Below are 20,837 nucleotides of genomic sequence, written 5' to 3' on the forward strand. Positions count from 1 at the left end.
AGATGGCGGTTTCGGTCCTGCCTGGTCCCACAGCCACTTAGTCCCAAATAAACACACAGAGACTTATAATAATTTATAAACTGTTGGCTGATGGCTAAGTCTTCTTACTGGCTAGCTCTCTGTTAATTATTAACCCATTTCTTTTTTTTTTTCTTGCTGCAAACTACATGAGGCTTTATTGTTGTTTAATGAGCTAACCCCATGTTAGCTCAGGTCTTTCACCCATCCGCCATGGCGGATGGCTAGCAAAGAAAGCTTGAACCAGCTGCAGAGAGATCTTACACTGTAGGGCAGCGTAAGGGGAGTGTCTAGGGGTACACACAGGCTCAGGATTGGTGTTCCTCCAGGGCCCATATGCTCTCCCAGGGTGGCTGGTATGCTCTGCGCGTCATTGCTGTGCACTTGACTGTAAAGCACACTGAGAGCGGTAAAGCATAGCGCCACCAGCTAACTTCTCATTGGTTCCTTGTCACGAGGCAGGCACCTAACCTCTTAGTGACCAAGGCAAGGTCATAGCGAGCACGTGTTACTGTCATGGCTGCCGAAAGGGGCAGCTGGTCCCTTCATTCCCCCATTTTCTTTTTTGGAAATTCCAATTATGGAATTATTATCTTTCTAGCACCCCCATCAGGGAGTGAGAGATATTGGCATCCCCATGCAAGGGAGTTCCTTCTGACTTAGCATTTTAACCAAGGAAAATGGACGATGTATTCTTTCCCATGCTACTTCCTGCTGACTTTGGGACGAAGTATTAACCCATTTCTATTAATCTATGTATTGCCACGAAGCTGTGGCTTACCCGTAATCTGTCATGTTACTCTGTCAGCAACATGGTGTGGGCCTCTCTCCCTTCCTCTCCCAAGCCTTCTCCTGGTCTGGTAGCCCCATCTATGCTTTCTGTCTGGCTATTGAAACATCAGTGTTTTATTCATCAACCAATAAGAGAAACATATATACAGAAGGAGCTCCCCCATCAAATGCCGCTCCCTATGAGCTTGTGGGAACCAACTACATTCACACTAACATGAAGTCCATTACTGAAGCAGGTCAGGACAGGAACTCACACAGGGCAGAAACCTGACAGCAGGAACTGATGCAGGGACCATTGGGGGGGTGCTCCTCATGGCTTTCTCAGGCTGCCTTCTTATAGAACCCAGGACCACCAGCCCAGCGATGGCACCTCCCACTTTCAGGTATCAATCACTAATTAAGAAAATGCCCTACAGTCTTGCCTGTAGCTCAGTCTTATGGAAGCATTTTCTCAATTGAATTTCCCCCCTCTCTGATGACTTAGCTATGTCAGGTTGACACAAAACCATCCAGGACAGCAGGCATTGTGGCAGCAGATGGGCTCAGACCCACCAGACAAAAAGCAGGTGAGGGGAAGGAGGCTTCTGGGGCCAGGCTGGGGCCAGGGACTGACAGGGAACACAGGTCTACAGGATCCAGAGCCAGGAGGAGCCAGGTGCTGGGATACTCTGGCAATGGAGGAAGTCGAGCCATGGAGACAGGGAAAGCTCCTTCCTTCAGGCTTATCACCTCACCCCAGCTCAGGAGTCCTGCAGAGGTGTTTGCAGACCTAACTCTGATGTGGTTTCTCTCCCTCCTTCAGGCCTCTCCTGACAGCAAGGCAATGAGCAGAGAGAACCCTAAGTCAACACTGCTTCAGAGCACACACTCTTCAGTAAGTGCAGGGAACAAGTCTCAGTGCAAACCTCCAGGCCAGGCCCTGGGATCTGCACCTTCCCGGTGTTTCTGTCTGGTGCCCATTAACCCCATTCCCACATGGTAGGGAAAGCAGATCTGTCTCTGAGGGAAGACTGACGGGTGTTACTGAAGCCCAGACTGCCCTATAAAAGAGAATAAAATAGAGACTTAAGTGCATGGAGGAAGATCTGTCGCAAGATTCATGTCCCCAGACTCTGAGCTGCCACCTGAGATTCCTCTGGCACCACAGCCCACAGCAGTGAGGCCAGAGCAGACTGTGGACAGAGAGAGGGGCTCAGGAAGCCTCAGGCACACAGCAGCCCAGTGGCTCTTCCTTCTCTCTTCCTCTGTTCCCAGTTCTCAAGTCAGAGTCACCTTAGCTTTCCCATGGCCATATGTTATCACTCCTTAGGATCTAATCCAGTAACTTCAGACTGTTGGGTTCAGAGTTGATTGAAATCTGAGATCACAAGTTCTGTGACATCCCGAGAACAAAGTGTGGATCTTCCCTGAAATGCTATGGGGTCTTGGACACCACCAGGCTCCTTACCTTTCTGATTCCTGAAGTAGATGAACAGCCCCAGCCCGAGGAAGAGCAGACCCAGCACGAAGCCCCCGATTCCACTCAGCATCTTGTTCTGTGCAGATGTGGACTGCGCCCCTGAGAAAGGAAGCCAGGTCTAGAGGTTTTCAGCCCAAATTCTGTTTCCCTTGGGACCTTGAGATTCAGAGTGTAGAGACTGGGAAGAAGGCTGTTCTAGAAGAGCAGGAATTGAACACCCTGCTGATGTTGGAAAGCAATCAAACAGCAAGAGGGTCACAGCATGAAGAGACTTCATATGGCTGTCCTGAGCTGAGCCTCTGAGCTCTGAGGCTGCACTGTCCTGAGGGTGACAGAGCTCAGCAAAGTCAGAGCTGAGACTGGACGCCCCTGAGGTCAGCCGTGACCCTGTGCTTCTCCTTGTCCAACATCTGCATGAGCAGCAGCAGAAACACAACCCAGCCAGAGGCAGAGGCTGCAGCCAGGGACAAGCAGGTCCCTGGGCTGTGGTGTCACTGGAAGGCTCAGAAGAGTGTGTGGTGGCCTAACTGCTTCCCAGGGGACCAAGGTGCTTGTAGAAGATCACACACCTACCCCTGTGAGCCATGCTGAAGGATAGCACAGCACAGACCAGTGGAAAGTGTGTGGGCATTGAGAGCTGGCAGGTGGTAAGCCACGCCCCTCCTTGTGGGCCTCAAAGTCCTCAGAGATCTGCTAAATATGGCATGTTAAATGTTTAATTACAAAGCTTCCCATGACAGACATAAGTGACAGCTATAAGAGACAACCCTAAGTTCTCCAGGAAATCCACAGGGCATAGGCAGGTAACTCCTCCTGGATGGTGGTAACAACACCACTGGGCAAGGACTCTGATGATGTTGACAGCTAACTATAGCTTTATGGGTTGGCTTGCCCATCCCTGGAAAACTGCAGCTGCCTGCTCAGGCCATATATTATATAAAATCAGGCCTCACTTTATAGAGCCATTAGGTCTGCCGCTGAGAAAGGCAGACAGAACAGTTTACTTTGCTGGCTTCACACGGAAAGATAAACTCATAAAACAGATCTCAATGTAACATCCTACTAACCCTCTACTTAAAGCACCTTGATTTGCAATGACCGCTGTCATTAACCAACCATCTGTGTGCTGTGTCTCGTGGTATGAAAATAAAAGATTTGAAGTTTAATTGAGACACGAGGACCTAAGACAGTCATTTAAGCTGTATAAATGCAAGTTGTAAAGGCGGAAGGAGCCTTAGGAAAATACGAGATGTTTCCGATCTCTTTCCTCTCTGTGCGATTGTTACATTAAGAGTTCAAAAGTTCAGAGTTTTTGGCGATGGCGGCGCACACCTTTATTCCCAGCACTCTGGAAGCAGAGGCAGGTAGATCTCTGAGCTTGAGGCCAGCCTGGTCCACAGGGAGAATTCCAGGACAGACAGAGCTATGAAGAGAAACCCTGTCTCAAAACAAAACAAAAGTTCAGAGTTGTAACATTAATCAATGGAGTTCTGATAAACTATTAATCTAGCTCTACCAAAGTATTTCCAACGACATCATAGTCACAAGCTCAATACTTTAAATTTCTTTGGTTGTTTTCTAAGTATAGACTTAAAAGTGTTTCTCATGCTGGAAACGTCTATGCACTATCTATTTATATCTATCTCTCTCTAAATATTTGTGTGACCCCCCCCTCTCTCTCTCCTCCCCCTCCCTCTCCTTCTTCCTCTATCCTCTCCCTCCTCCCTCCCCTCTCTCTCTTTTCCCTTCCTCCCTCCCCCGTCCTCACCTCTATGCAGCACAGTTAATAGCCCCACAATGGCATAGTTGAATCTGCAGAATGTGTCCACCTTGGCCGGCTTCTGCTCCAGGAAGCCCTCCTGGCTGCTCCAGTACTCGGCTTGGATCTTCCCAGCTTAGTCACTGCTTGGTTCTTGCCCATGCTGCTGTCAAATCGCAAGTGTTCCTCCTGGTTGTAGATGTGTCTCTGCAAGTACCACGCCCGCCTTCCCACTAGAGAAATGGCATTCACTTTGACTTGTTGCAAGAAACATGCTGTGGAGACAGGAGTGTCACCTGCCCGAGTGGCTCTCTCTCAGGGACCAGACATCCCAAATCCATCAGCCCCTCTACGGGTGTTCATCTCTGCTGCCGTCAGCTGGAGGTGGGGCTCCTCATCTCTATGTCTTTGACTCAGTTTACCTGTTTTAAATGCTTCAGTAAAACACACTGCAGTCAGAGGCAGGGTCAGGGTTAGGTGCTCAGGGAGGGAACTGGAATTCTCATAGCTGTGAAGATTAATAACCCGTGGGGAAGATTAATACCCCATAATTGTATGGGGAAGTCTACCAGGCTTTCTTTTGTGCCACCAACCAGCTCCCAAATTATGACATGGAGACTTATTATTAGTTATGAATGCTCAGCCTATGCTCTGCTCTTATTTTAATCTGTTTTTCTGTATCTACATTTTGCCTTGAGGTATTTTACCTTTCTTTCTGTGTGTCCTACTTTCCTGCCTCATGTGTCCGGCTGGCAGCTGGCTCTGGGCGTGTCCCTGTTTCCCCTTCCTTCTCTCCAAGGAGGGAAGGGAGAGGAAACAGGTTCTGAGGGGCCACAGGCTATGGCAGTTAGATCTGTGAGGCTTTCGTGTCAAAGGCAATGGAGCCACAGCTTCTCTGCGTTGGTTTCCTCAGAGAGCCCCAGTGCCCAGCAGCTGATGGAGTCCGTGTGGCTTTCTCCATAAGGTCCTTAGGGACAGTTGTGAAGACAAAACCCCTGCAGAATAGCTCTTGAGGAACTCCTGGGAGGCCACTGGCCCCACAAGATCCCTCCACCAGGCTGATACTGGGAACCTGCAGCCTTGTTCTCTGCCTCCAGTAGCAGCAGGTACACTCACTGCGCAAGTCAGCCTGTCACCACACCACAGAACAGGGTCCCTTTTTAAGCTCTAGATCACACTGATAAAAGATTTAAGAAACAGACAAGAGAAACTTGAACTGAAGCTTGGACACCAAGCTGAGGTAGCAATCTATTTTATAAAAGAGATTATGCCACCAAATCCTAATTCTATCATGTTTTGCTATTACCACAGTCAAGGTTATATAGTTGAGGGGCTGGAGAGATGGTGTAGCTAATAGGAGCACCTGCTGTGCAAGCATGGGTTTCCATCCCAGCATCCACAGACCAAGCCCGGCACCTCTAACCCCAGCTGGGGCTTTCCGGCTGCCGATCTAGCCTAAAAACCGGAACTCAGGAAAGACCCTGACTCAGGTGGAGAATGATGAGGACACCTTCATGTGGCCTCCACACACCAGCACACATACATAAACACACTGAGCTCATAACTCACACACATACACCATGCATATCATGTCCTAATCACTTTATAGTGGGCCCGTGCCAAGACAAGTTTTAACAAAACTTATAAATTACTATTGAAATTCTAGTAAATTAAATTTCTAGATATGAAACTCTATAAATAGCTTTCTAATAAAAATTAGTAAGGGATTGTAACCCTCAGGGTTGAAGTAAAACAAAGTAAACCAGTACTCCCCAGTCCTGAAGGCTGGTCATCTGACCTAGAGGGCAGCCCTTCTCTGCTTACCCTAGCTAGGAAATTCCTCTTCACACAGCAGGCCTTCAACACTGAAGGAAAGCATGGCTTTGTGCAAATCACTTGGGCTTTGTGGTCAGAAACCCAGCCATTTGTTGGTAGGGTAACTTCTGGTGTCTGCCATCTTGAAAGTTTACTGTGGGTAATGAAGATTACTATGGGGTATGAATTGAATATTACTGGGGGTATGAAGGTTACTGGGGGTATGAATATTACTGGGGGTATGAAGGTTACTGGGGGTATGAATATTACTGGGGGTATGAAGATTAGTGGGGGTATGAAGGTTACTGGGGGATGCTTATATGCTTTAAGATGCTACTGCACAGCCTTGGGACTAACAGACTTTGCAAGAGGTGCTTAGTACTTTGTTACCAACCCAGGAGTGTGGAACCCCATTTGGTGGCTTAGTCTTGAGTACCACACACCTCCCAACTCTGACATCTGCCTCAACACCTTGGCTTCCCTTGTTCATCTTCATTTGAAGGGTCTTACTTTTATACATAGGAAGTTTTCAACTTTTTAACAACATTTGAAATATTTTAAAGGTACTCTGCTGAAGGTTCCCAACATGAATAGACACAATCTCTAGAGCCAAAATGTCCAGATTGTTAGAAATTATTGTAAAGTCTGACAACATAAGTTTCATATGCGAGTTCAAGATACACAAAAGTGTTCTTAAATCTGGCCTCTTGGAAGCCCTTACTTCTAGGAACTTCCCTTGCCCCTCGTGAGTTCTGAGACTTTGTTATGACACGGATTCCGGAATCTTCACAGACCATATCCTGCTTAGGTCCAATGACCATAAGCCACACAATTCCTGGGAGACCCTCTGCACCCTTGTCTACAAGGGTCTCCCTGACACTCAGGATCTCACAGCTCAGAGGCCGTGAGCTTGAGGCATTTGTTTAATCTTGATCTCTCTCTCTCTGACAAAAGAATCCAGATGACGTGGAACTCACTGAAGACACTAACAGGAAGATGGCAGCCTTGGGTGAGAGCCAGGTTCCTCTCTGGCATTTCCTTGATACCTACTCTCTCAAGTCCTGTCTTGGGGACACTAATGGAACTGGCTTTCTTTCTTACCTGGTGTCTTTCAACCCTAATATCCATCCTTTCATTCTGACGGAGTCCTCTGGGAAGCTGAAGGAAAGTTGCCCATGGTCACCTCCTCTCTGGAGCAATCTTCTCTGGCTTTCTGAAGTTTGAACTCTGAGACAGAGCATGCCATAGCTCCTGCATCCTTCCTGCACAATCTGCCTCAGCACTGAGAAACAGGGGCTTGGTTCCTTTTCCCCATAGGGGAGGGCCATCCTCCAAACACCCACACTAAGAGCATTTCAGACACCCAGCAAAAGGACAGCTGCTCTCTGGGACTTCCTCTGAGCCCACCATCTAAGTTTATCTCACTTCCACAAGAGTTTAACAGTGGTGGAGACCAGCTGCTGACTTTAGAGGTACATTCAGAGCAAATCTCAAAAGGTAAAGGGTTTGGCAGCAGAATTCTCACATTGCCAAACATCTAAAAAGACTCAGTAGACATATACCAGTTGCAGGGATGGGGTTATATCTGGAGGTGGATTTCCACTCATGCTTTTTGGAAGTAGCCTTGATTGGAGAATGATCTATTTTCTTAGTCATTTGGAGTTTGATATTCTTTAGTGTTTCCACTGTAGTGACAGACTTGTAGTTGCTATGGATGTATTCCCCTATTCATCGTCTTTTCTGCTCTGTCTTAAATATCAAATGCAAATCAACCATATAGCTATACACACAGTCTACCAGTCCCCGTGACAAAGTTCACAAACTTATTCTATCATTCGGCTCAGTGGGCAATGACTCCAAGGCCTTCCTCATTGATAAGAAATGTCTGTGCTCACATACAATCACGTTAATATCATTACCTTCAGACAGCATCTTCCCAGGGCCTCACAACCTGTGGTTGCTCAGGGGCTCCATGGAGGAGCAGATCCCTCAGATTGCCCGATTAAAGCCAGGGTTACAGCAGCCAGGGCTCTTACAGAGCCAAAAGAACAAGCATAAGAGCTAAAACTGGCCTGGGACAGGAGTGGCAGACACTGGGCTTGGCTGTGTGGCTTGTGATCCCAGTGCATGGAAGGCAAAGTTTGGGGAAGAGTGGGGAATCAGAGCCAGCCTCAGTTACATATGACTGCAAGGCCAGATTGGGCTGTGTGAGATCACATCTAAATCAACAATAAATCAGTTAAAGAGTTGAGGAAGAAAGGGGAGGTACAGAACAAGGCGATGGCAGCAGTGGTTTCTGGGTGGTCAAAAACCTAGAGGTGTTCTTTTATTTCAGAAGTAATTTTAGCTGTCGTCCTGACTCTGCTGGGCGTTGCTATCCTGGCCATCGTGATAGTAAGATGTGCACGGCGGAGTAGTCGAAATGGTGAGTAACCTTAGCCCCGCCCCATGAAATTCTCAGAGGGAGGGAAGCTGAGGTGCAGCAAAAGACTTTGTTGGTGTGCTCAGAGAGTGTCCCACACAGACATCAAAGATCTTGCCCTGCTAGTGTCTCTGCTCACAGAGTGAAATTCCAAAGCTTACACTATCAGCACTGTCAACAAACACACAAGAATTAGTGAGAGGAATGAGAATTCTTTATAAAGCAAAGTCTGTCTCAGTTCCAAAGGGAAGTACTCAAGTCTGAAAATGTGGGAAAACAAGATGCTGGCAGAAGCCACCTCTGACAGTTCAGAAAGGACCCGGGGCTGTGAGCAACAGCTTTGGAGACAGCACACAAACACTCGATGGTTCCTGTAAGAGGAATGAGACAGGGCCACAAAATTAAGGTCCCTCTCCACAGGATAACACTCAGTACCTGCCCTGCTTCCTTCTCCTCACTGCATTCCCCAGAATCCTCCCCTCAGCACCTGTGAGCCCTCAGAGAGAAAACAGGCTAGCACTTCACAGCTGGAAGGGGGTGCCAGAAAGGGAGGACTCAGTATCCCATTGGAGGACCACCCTGGGGGCTAATTTTAGAGTACAGAAGGTTGGGTCAGGAAGACACCTCTGTCAATAGCTAACAGAAACATTTGCCTAACCCTTCCACAGAGACACGTATCTCCAGATACACTTCAGAACAGAGTGAGTATCCAACATCTAGCATGACGAAGTGCAGAGCACCTGTGGATTCTGTGTGTGTGTCTGGCTCACCTGTGTGCACCCATGAGCTTCCAGAACTTGATAGAGTATACCATCCCATGAACTACACCTTTGAGTTTCTAAGGGAATCCTGTCAGAGATCTCCTAGAATGGATCAGTAGTTCATGAGTGTGCATGTTCCCTAGGCTCCCCTCAGTGGCAGCAGAAACACTAAGCACTGGGATCAACAGACCTGCTACACTTTAGACTGATGGCTCAGTGGGAGGTCTAAGTCTCACTATGAAGAGGCCTCCATAAGTAGCTGGACAGGGGCTCTAACAGTCAGGAATGGTGACAGTGGATCCAGCTAAGGTTACTGTGATGAGGAGGGAAAGACAGCAATGTCTCTGAGAACTAGCCCAGGACACTGCATGGAAAGAGGGAGCTGAGCGCTGCCGTGACAGCCCCACTCCAGGTCACCTGACCATGCCAACATTCTAAATGGTCCCTTCATAGTTAACCCACGTGCTTCTCCACCCTGGAAATTTGTGGTTATGTTAACTCTTAGATGTGTAAGAGAAGCCCCTGAGGATGATGAAGAAACACGATCATGGAGCTCTCTCTCCTTTCTTCCTAGGTGCTGTGCTTCTGGACTTTGAGGATGGTAGGGACAAAGGGATTAGGAACTACAGATAATTCCTGAAGAATGTGTTCCTTAGGAAACAGCAGTTTCTTCTCCCTTTCAGTGTCATGTGTACAAGCAGCAGATTCTGCTGTTATGCTTCCAACTGCCTTTCTCTGAGCTCACACACGCACAGATGCTTAACGGCTGTGCATTTTTCTCAAAAAGGGAAAATATTTCTCTCTCTTAGGACCATTAAAATAATTTCCACATCTTGCTTATTACAACCACCAAGATCTATAAGAATCTTTATGAATCACTTTCACAGATGTTTAAGACAGGACAAAAAGTATTTGGAGAGATGGCTCAGTGGTTAAGAGCACATTCATACATGTAGGGAAGACATCCTGGGCACATAAAATAAATTTTAAATGGACAAAATACATAGTTTATAGATTGTTATGCAGGTTAAACAGCTCATTGAAGAGATACTTTGGAAGCTATACAATAAACTAAGAAACACAAAATTGAGATGTGTAGCCCTGTGCAAACCCAGAGCCATTACAAATGTAATTTAAAATAAGGTGTCTCCAGAAACTTGATGACTATGTGGGTTCTCTGAGGCACCGAGGTTTTCTGCAGGGACTCACTCGGACTTCAAAGTGCCATGGACGTGCTTCACCCTGACACCTCAAACTGTTCTCCCTCAAAACTTCCTCTCAATGGCTGCCATGGCCATGCCCTCTGTTCACGCTCCCGGTAGTCACATCCAGATCCCATTAGGAGTTGCTAGACTTGCTTCTCATTCCCGTTTGAAGCCACTAAACTGGGCCCACCAACCAATCTATAACCAAAGGATCTTGAAGCTTTGAGTGGTAGAAGCAACCACACACACGCACACACACACACACACACACACACACACACACACACATACACTGGTGCACACGAACATACACAGATGCATGCAGGCACAGACACATGTGTACACATATTCTCTCTCTCTCTCTCTCTCTCACACACACACACACACACACACACACAACCAAACATCAGTCCCCAGTCACTGAGGAAAGTCTTGTCACTCAGGTGGCTGCAAACCCCCTCCATTTATGTTCACTACCCCTTCCTCTCTGTCTTTATGATTCATGACACGTTAGAGTGGAGAGCAAAGAGCGCCTAAACCCTCTTTATTCTCCGAAATTAAACACGAATGGATGGGGAGGTCTGGGAAAGTGCTAAATCCCTTAACAGCGATGTGGGCTACTGGCAAATTAATTTCTTGGTGGGTGCTGATAACTTAGTCTGTTTTCTCTTTCTTTCATATAAGGTGTCAACGTGAGACAAAAGAAATTAAAAGGAGGTAAACAGAATTTCATTTCCTATGCAGCCCAGATGTACGTATACTCAATCAGAGCCTCATTGTGTTTCCTCTCCTTTAGGATTTTTTTTTCAACAGAAAGTGGTAAATAAATTAGACACTGGCTTGTTAAGAGATGAATAATAAGTCTGTAAGAATCTTAAACTTTTCTTCAACCCTTTATAGAAATTTCATGTAATGACTGAGGTAAGTATATTTATGGTGACATTTGAGGGAACATCAATCTCTCTCCTAATGTGAGGACCTGTAAGGCCCATGTGTTACTCACCATGTGATAAAATGCCTGAAGTAAACACCTTTAAAAGGAAGGGCTTGAGCTCAGCTGCAGGCCCAATGTTCCTGCCTACGGAGCCTGGATCCAGTTGCTTTGAATCTGTGGTGAGGAACACCATGGCAGGAGCATGTGGGGATGGAAACTGCTCAGGGAAAGTAGAGAGGGTTCTCTCCCATGACAGCCCCTGGTTCAAAGCCCACTACTCCATGGTTCCTAAATAACTCAATCCAGTCATGAGGTGAGAGTGCTCATGATCCAGTCACCTCCCAAAGGCCCCGGACCAAGCCTTAGACCTGTGACCTTCTGGAGCACAGTTGGGATCCAAACCTCAGGCCCCTGTGCATCCCAGAGTACAAAACACATCTACAGCCTCCCCAAGGGGCCCCAAAGTCTCACTGCTTCCAGGACAGGTCGACACCCAAGTCCCATGTTTCTCCTGAGACTTGAGGCAAACTCTCCACTCCAGACATCTTCAAAATTCAGAACAAACAACTCACAGAGCTCCCAGATGCAGCAGCAGCACACGGATGCAGCAAGCAACATGAGGCAAAGGTCCTCACTCTGAAAGGGAGAAGTGAAGCAACAGAAGGAAGCCCAGACTGAAGCCCAGCAGAGCACTGGGTCCCTGAGCTCACAGCATCAGCAGGGCAGGGGGCACCATGTGAGCTCCTGGGCTTGTGAATCCGCATACTACCTCCATCATCTGCAGTGCAGCGAGGCTCTCTCCAGGACTAACTCCAGTCACCACCTGTGCCTTCCCTCAGCGTGGCATCTTTAGCTTCATTTTCACTTACTCAGGAGTCCCCTTCTCATGGGCTACATGCAGGTGTCCAGCTACAACCAACAGGCACCAGAGCATCTCAGAACCTCATAAGTCTTGGAAGAAGCCTCCATTACTATATAGCTCTGATATTCTGCATGCTTGCAAAACAGCATCAGACAGATGTTCTGGGAACAGCAGGAGGGAAACCCTTAGATGGCCTCTGAGTGCCAGGGTAGTTGACTGAGAAAAAAAATCCTGAGGAAATAATCCTCCAAGCAGCCCTGGGAGTCTTAGAAATTCTAACTTTGACTTTCCACCATGCCATATGTAAGATCAGCAAAGATAAGCTTCCAGACTGTGTTTCACAGACTCCATCAACAAGTTCCCATGAGTCACTTCCTGGGACTAACTTCCCTGGGACTCCTGACACTGCCCCTCTCAATGGCTCACTTCCTATGTGTCTCCCCAGGGCAGCATCTGGAAACAGCTCCCATCAGACCCTGTCAGGAGAATTAAAAAAAAATTGCAAAATTCTCATCAAAAGTCTAGGCCCACACACAAGTGATTTGATCTGACATTCTATAACCAATCCTATCCCTCAAGCCCAAGTATCTGAGGAGGAAGGACTGCTTCAAGGCACACTCTCCCAGGACTACCCTGCCTTGATACCAAAGCCCGGCAAAAACACCAACAGAAAATACCAGCTGCCATCACCAAAGAACCAAACGCAAAGACAATGGACAAAATACCAGCAGACCAAAGTATATATTTTAAAAAAGAAGCATTTGCCATGATCAGTAGGGTATTATTCCTGCATGCAGATCAATAAAGTGACATAAAAAATAAAGGAATAAAGTCCTGTGGCCATATCTAGATTTGTAGAAAAGTCATTTGCAAAATCCACCATTCTTCTGTGATTAACAAGTTGGTGCCCATCCCTAACTTTATTACAGAGCTATAGGCCTGAAACCAGCTTGGTATTGGCACAAAAATAGACAGGTAGACCAATGGAATAGAGTTGGAAACCCTGATATTAACCCACACACCTACGAACACCTGATTTTTGACAACCAATCCAAATATGTACGCTGGAACAAAGAGAACATCTTCAACAAATGGTGCTGGCATAACTGGATGCAAACATGTAGAAGACTACAGATAGACCCAAGCCTTTCGCCTGCACAAAACTTAAGTCAAAATGGATCAAAGAACTCAACATAATCCCAGCCACACTGAACCTACTAGAAGATAAAGTGGGAAATACCCTTGAATTAATTGGTACAGGAGAACACTTCCTGATCATAACACCAGTAGCACAGACACTGAGATCAACAATTAATAAATGGGACCTCCTGAAACTGAGAAGCTTCTGTAAGACAAAGGACACAGTCAGCAAGACAAAACGACAGCCCACAGACTGGGAAAATATATTCACCAACCCCACATCTGACAGAGGGCTGATCTCCAAAATATACAAAGAACTCAAGAGGCTATTCTCCAAAATACCAAACAATCCAATTAAAAAGTGGGGTACAGAACTAAATAGACAGTTCTCAATAGAGGAATCTAAAATGGCTGAAAGACACATAAGAAAGTGTTCAACATCCTTAGCCATCTGGGAAATGCAAATCAAAACAACTCTGAGATGCCATCTTATTCCTGTCAAAATGGCTAAAATCAAAAACACCAATGACAGTTTATGCTGGAGAGGATGCGGAGAAAGAGGAACACTCCTCCACTGCTGGTGGGAGTGCCAACTTGTACAGCCACTTTGGAAATCAGTATGGCAACTCCTCAAGAAAATGGGAATGAGTCTACCACAAGATCTAGGGATTCCACTCCTAGGCATATACCCAAAAGAAGCACATTCATACAACAAGGACATCTGTTCAACCATGTTCATAGCAGCACTATGTATAATAGCCAGAGACTGGAAGCAGCCTAGATGCCCCTCAACCGAAGAATGGATAGAGAAAATGTGGTACATTTACACAATGGAGTACTTACTCAGTGGAAAAACAATGGAATATTGAAATTTACAGGAAAATGCATGGAACTCGAAGAAACCATTCTGAGCAAGGTAACCCAATCACAAAAAGACAAACATGATATGTACTCACTCATATGTGGATTTTAGACATATAGTAAAGGATTACCATCCTACAATCCACACTACCAGAGATACTAGTAAACATGGAAGACCCTAAAAGAGACAAACTTTGTCCCCTGGAGAAGGGGAAAGGGTCACCATCCCCTGAGCAAATTGAGAGCATGGGAAGATGGGGGAGGGAGCTACGAGAGTGAGAAGGGAAGAACAGGAAGGATGCAGAGGTCATGAGGAAGTAGAAATTTTGAGTCAGGTGTAGATTAGAAGAAAGGACATATGACAGGTAGGATTTTAGTTGGGGGGTGGTAATAGGAGGAAGGGAGGGAGAAGGGAACTGGGATCATCATGTAATTCAGTCTTGTTTGTAATTCAAATATTAAAAAAATAATTTTACTTAAAAAAAAAGTTGGTGCATGGTGAAGGTACCTCAACAAATGAAGTACCCAAGCAACAGTTCTAAAGCTAACATCATCTTCCGGGGCAGAAAACTGAATCATTTTCCTCTTTAGTCAGGATGTCCACTCTCACCACTTCTGTTTAATTGAGTATTGAAAATCCTACCCAGAGCATTTGCCAAAAGATATAGGAATCAGGAAATGACACCTGTTTGCAGATATGGCCTTGTAATTAGAAAACCCCATGTTCCATCAAACAGTCATCAAGACCAAAGTTTTATTGCATTTCAGGGCATTAAAAACAAAAACAAACAAAAAACAAAAAAACCACTATCCAGAAACCAGCAGCATTTCTCTATACTGGCAATAGACTAGCTGACAACCAAGGAAGAGAAAGGTCTGCTTACAGAAAGCAACAGTGTGTCCAAGAAGGGGAAATGTCTGCTTACAAAAAACAACATTGTGTCCAAGGAGGGGAAAGGTCTGCTTACACAAAGCAACAGGGTGTTGGTTGAGGAAATCAAGGAACACACAAGAAACTGGAAAGAAACACTGTACTCTGGTTTGGAAGACTCGTCATCTTAAAATATCTGTTGGTCACTTTATGTCAACTGATGAGTCCAGCTAAGAAAACGCCTCTACCAGATTGGCCAGTAGGAAGCCTGTGGTGCATTTTAATCCGTGACGGTTGATGGAGTGGCACCATCTCTGGTTAGACGGTCCTGGAGTGTAAGAATTCAGGCTGAGCAAGCCATGAAGAGCAAGCAAGTAAGCAGTGTTCCTCCATGGCTCCTGCTCCAGTTCCTGCCTCCAGGTTCCTGTCCTGTTTGAGTTCCTGCCCTGACTTTTCTCAGTAGTGATTTGGGTGGGGATGAAGGGGGTAGTAACAAAATAATTAAAAGAATTTGAGAAGGAGTAGGAAGAACAATTTGTATATATGTCACAAAAATAATTAAAAATATGAGACCATGAATTTGAAGACTGAGAGAGATGTGGAAGGTGTTGGAGGACAGAGAAGCGGGGAAGAAATGATGCAAGCACAATATTCATATATGAAATTCTCAGCAAATAAATTTTCAAATAAAAATAAATTCAGGAAACAGAAAGGAGAGGAAGACAGAGGACAGAGGAGGAGAGCGGGAAAAGAGAGAGGAAGGGGAGGACAGTGGGAGACCTGCGTCTCAGAGTTTCACACTGACATGTGCAGGAGACACAGCTCAGTGGCAGAGTGCTTGCTTAGCGTGTGCAAGGCCCAGGCTTAGTTAGGGTGACTATTGCTGCAATGAAACCCCATGACCAAAGGAACTTGGGGAGGAAAAGGTTTGTTTGAATTACACCCCCACATTACCGTTCCTCATCCAAGGAGGTTAAGACAGGAACTCACACAAGGCAGGAACCTGGAGCAGGAGCTGATGCAGAGGCTATGGAGGGTGCTGATTACTGACTTGCTCTCCATGGCTTGCTCAGCCTGCCTTCTTATAGAACCCAGGACCACCGGTTCAGTTAACACCATGAGAGCAGTCCTCCAGCAACAGTGTTTGCAGGGCCAACAGGCAAAGGTCAGGAACCCAAATTCTGCCTGCTGACCTCCTCCTGTCTATGTGTTTCAGGAGCATCTGCTACTTCTATGAGAGCAGCATCAACCGGCTCCCTGGGTGAGTGTTCCATGGCTTGCTTTCAATTCTACCACTTTCTGTGTGTAAGCCCTATTGTTTGTCTGCTTGATTTTTCTTCCTTTCAAGTGCTTTTAAAATAAGATACAAAAATAATTAACACTGTGTATGTAACTCCCTGACCGTGAATCAGCATTCCCATTGTGTAAGCACCCTCAATGTGTGTACTCACCCTGGTACAAGGTGCAAACCCATCCTGTGTGTGTACACACCCTCAATGTGTAAACACAACATGGTGTGTTTCACACCATCATTGTGTGAACACACCCTCACTGTGCCTAGACACCTTCATTGTGGCTATTGCTAGTATTTTCTCCTATTTCTCAAGTAGTAAATAAAGCTGAAATTCCTTTGTCCCCATTAGAGACCCTCCCTTTACACTACCCTAAGAATCATGAGTGAATTATAGTCTTTAATGTCTACTGCCAAATAATGTAGCATTATTTGTTTTTGTATAATTTTTACTGAAATGCCATCTTTTTTGAGGCATCATCAAAATTTGCATTTTCCTCAAAACTTTGATACTGAAAAACACAGAAATGTGATTTATGCACCTCAGTTATAGAATAAATCACAACTTGTGAATATACAGTATTTTCTAGCATTTTCCCTCCTGAGGCAGTCCCAGTAGCTCCTCTAATTCTCTTATGCTGTCTCGTGGCCTCCTCCAACCCCTCTCCCAGCGCACAACCCCTGTGACACAGCATGTCAATCTTTTCAAGTCTGAACTTTTCTTGTTTTCTCTCAGGTGGGCACCATAAGCTACTGTCTTAAGCTGTGTCTTATCATTATAAAGATTATGTTTCTATGTACGAAGCCTTACTCCAAATGATTTTTAAATTTTCCTCTGGTAGGTTACTTTGGAACTAACATGGGGATCTAGTTTTTTGTTTAGAAGTCAACTATTCTGGTGAATCTGTTAATTAATATGTCTCTTCCCTGTTGCTTTTTTTTCTGTCAAATTTGTTTTGCTGTTTGGCTGGATTTGTTTTGTTCATCTTAAATTTGTAATAGACATTCTCACTAATTGCTTTTTAATGGAGACAATCATCATTTCCTACTAGACAGTAACATTTAATTGGTTTTCCCCCATCAGGCTTTCTTCCCACGCCAATGGGTGTTTGTAAGCAAAGGATAATCACTCCATTAATACTGATCCCAAAGAACTTCTGTTTTTCGATGTTCCCTAGCTTTCTTCTTTGATCTACATGTCACACACAATTGACCTCTCAGCCCTGAGTATCAGGAGTTGTTTCCCCAACTTTCGTGTAACTGAAAGTTCCCCAACCTAAAACTCATCTCATGATTCTCTAAATATAGAATGGAAATTCATTTCCTTTGGCAGGTTATTTTTCTTGATCAATCTTGGTTTTGTTATTGTTGATAAAAAATCTTCTATTTTGATGATTATTACTCAGTAAAAATATTTTACGACTTCTCTTCATCCTTGCATATTTTGCATTAGCCCCGTGCCCCGGAAGCTTTTCAGAGACTCTCCACATTTCTTGGTTCACAATAACTAGACACCCCAATATTCAGCCCGAGTACAGAAAGTAAACACAGGCATCTTGTCATCTTCAGAGACCTCTCAGTTCCATGTTGTGGAACTAGAGTCATTTCTTTATTAGCCATATTTTCTGGTTTCCCTTAACATCCTGCTAACACTACGAGATAGCCATTTCCTCTCCTGTTCTCTCTCTGCTGGCCCACTTCACTCATAGCCTTCTCTCTTTACTCACATGCCACCAGCACCTCCTCCCAGGTGAGGGCCTATTCAGATGCTTAGGCACATACAGATGCAAATAAGAGGCATATTACCCTCAGGCCAGGTAAACCAGTACAGCCTGGTGTTAACAATACAATAGTGGGCCGGAGTTTCCTGGCGTCATTGCTGCTGCCAGCCAGAACCTGGGACCCAAATATTTGGTCCCCCACACTTATATTTTAAAATACCACTCCCAAATTTACAATGTGGCTTGAAAATCGTAAGTTATGAGCATCGAAATCTAAAAATGATTGTGCTGGCCTGTGGTGTGCCACCCATCATTTCATAAGCAAGGCTATTCTACAACAGAATCTTCAGAACTGCCCTTAGCCACTGCTGACTTTTATAAGTGTCTTAGTTAGGATTCTTATTGCTGGGATGAGACACAATGACCATAGAAACTCTTATAAGGAAAACATTTAGTTGGGGCCGCTCCTTTACAGTTTCAGAGGTTTGGTCCATTTTCCTCATGGCAGGGAGCATGGCAGTGTGCAAGCAGACAGTAGCTGAGAGTCCTACATCTTGCAGGCAACAGGAAGTGGACTGAGACACTGAGTGGTATCCTGAGCATAGGAAACCTCAAAGCCCGCCCTCACACTGACACACTTCCCCCAACAAGGCCACACTCACTCCAACAAAGCTACAACTCCTAAGAGTGCCACTCCCTATGAAGTTATGGGGGCCAATTACATTCAAACTACCACAATAATTGAGATAGATTTTATTTAGCTCTGCTTCATTTTTATGTAATTCGGTCATATAGAGGGTAATTTCTATAGAAACAAACTAGATGCTTTCTGTTTTAAATATTCTGAAATAATAAACTCAGATCTTCCATGTGTCCTGCCTCCTCTCAGGGGACAAGCACAGGAAAGTGTTAACAGCACAGCAAGCTGTAACTGCTGTGGCTGAAGTGGCACAGGCTGGACCACGGTCCGGATGCTGGACCCACCCCTTTCTCTGTAGGAACTCCTACCTAGTGGATGCACTTCCTCTACTGGACTGTGCTGACTGTGCTGAGTGAGTCCAGTGCTGAATTCTAGATTATGCAAATTCTATCATAATGATGGATTAGCTGAAAATTAGATAGTTGGAAATGCAAACAGGACAGGGACCTGACACCAGGTGCCAGCCTGTGTCTACACTCACAGGCCTCCTGGGGTTTGCATGTGTAAATGATTAATGAGCTCATTCCCCTCCCCTATGACCTGTGATTTTCCAGCTCTGGCCATAGTAACCATTAATATATTGGTTACTTGAAAAGGAGGTGAATATTCCAAGATGGTAGGAAAAGAAACGGTAGGAGAAAACTAGAGAACAATTGGACATTGGAACACTTTAGAAAGTCACATGATTTACTCGTGTGCCTGCTGTGTTCGAGTGTTTACCATGCACCACAGGCTGTTCCGCATGAGCAAGCCAGCCATGGCCCCTGTCTTACAGAGCACAGGTCCTCGCTGAATAAGACAAAAAATACAGCTGCACACAAATACACTTAAACTTCTCAGATTGGAGTCCAGAACTTCCGAGACAGTAGATTAGCGTGGTACGGTAGAGGCGGAGCCAAAGGTGGCGGTTCAGAGCAGGATAAGATAATGGGGTTTGAAAGGAGACCTGAACTGACAACCTGCATGGCAAAAGTAGACCACTGCTGACCCCCAGCAGAAAGAGTATCAAATTCCTGAGACTAGAAGGAGAATGGCAAGGGGGCAGACTGCAAGACCAGCAGCTGCTGATGGAGGGTGGGAGCAGGAGAGGCTGGACCAGAGAAGACCTCTGAGGCCAAAGCACAGAACAGCAATGCTGAGTATCCTGGTCTGCACCTGGGAAGGTCCAGCCAGGGAAGGATAATAGAGGAGTCGAAGCTTTGAAAGGAATCTTTCTGTATAGTGTGAAACAGCTGAGATGGCTGCTTGCTGCAGGTAAGGAAGGCATGAGCTCCAAAGATCACTGGGCGTCGAAAGAAGGGGTTTGTTTAGAAAGAGCATTCTGAATCAAGTAAGACATTTTCCTACAGCTGTGGATGTGGAAACTTTAAGCTGCCAACACTCGGTGGGCTACAAAAGTCATGGTGTGTTTGGGGGTCTTTTTTTCTTAATTGATAAGCACCAAGTGCACTTATTTATAGTATACAGCATGGCGTTTTTGTACATGTATTTATTATACAATGTTTACAGCATATTAATTAATATGTAGTCACATGCTGTAATGTTAACATAGGATCGCAGCAACTTTTGAATATGTATGTTACTATCTGCAATTGCAATTGTTACTAACTGCAGTTACATATGTTACTAAGTGCATTCACCATGCACTGCTGGGCTGGAGAAATTGCTCAGTCATTGAAGGCTAGGCTCACCACCAAACACCCAACCCTCTGCTGTAAAGTCCCAGCACTCATCCCTCCTGATCTCTGATCACCAAATGACACAGGACTGACTAGCTGTCAAAAGAAGGTGATGACAAAACACTGTAGCAAGGCGGGGGACATACCCAGCATGGATTCAGGCACTTCCTGCTTGATAGAGTATAAGTTTCAGAAAGCAGGGCCTGGGGGATGCAGGGATATGAGATTAGGGTTAGACCCACGCTGGCCGGCAGCATTAAGACATAGATTACCCTCAGGCAGCTGGTAAATTCAGGAGGATATGGCCCCTGTCACTGGTTAGCCAAAAATGAAAGTGTGTAATTAGCTAAAGTCCTCAACTAAAGGGAGTGCATCCCTGAGGCTCCAGAGCTGTGGGGTCTGTGGAGGTGAGAAGTCTTCTCTAGAGGCACCTGCACAGACCATCACCTGGCTGTGGTACCCTAGGGAAGGGACCTTAAACCCTGTGTGTTTGAGAACTTATTCCAGATTTGAAAATCTCAAATCACAACAGTGACCAAGCAGAGAG

General features: G+C 45.6%; 1 pseudogene; it reads right to left on the minus strand.

Moving 5' to 3' along the window:
* Positions 1–1,830: 1,830 nt before the first annotated feature.
* The window catches only part of LOC118239533, a 115,385-nt pseudogene continuing 96,378 nt past the window's right edge, over positions 1,831–20,837 (minus strand).

The sequence above is a fragment of the Cricetulus griseus genome, assembly GCF_003668045.3.
Source record: "Cricetulus griseus strain 17A/GY chromosome 1 unlocalized genomic scaffold, alternate assembly CriGri-PICRH-1.0 chr1_0, whole genome shotgun sequence".
NCBI classification, from domain to species: Eukaryota; Metazoa; Chordata; class Mammalia; order Rodentia; family Cricetidae; genus Cricetulus; species Cricetulus griseus.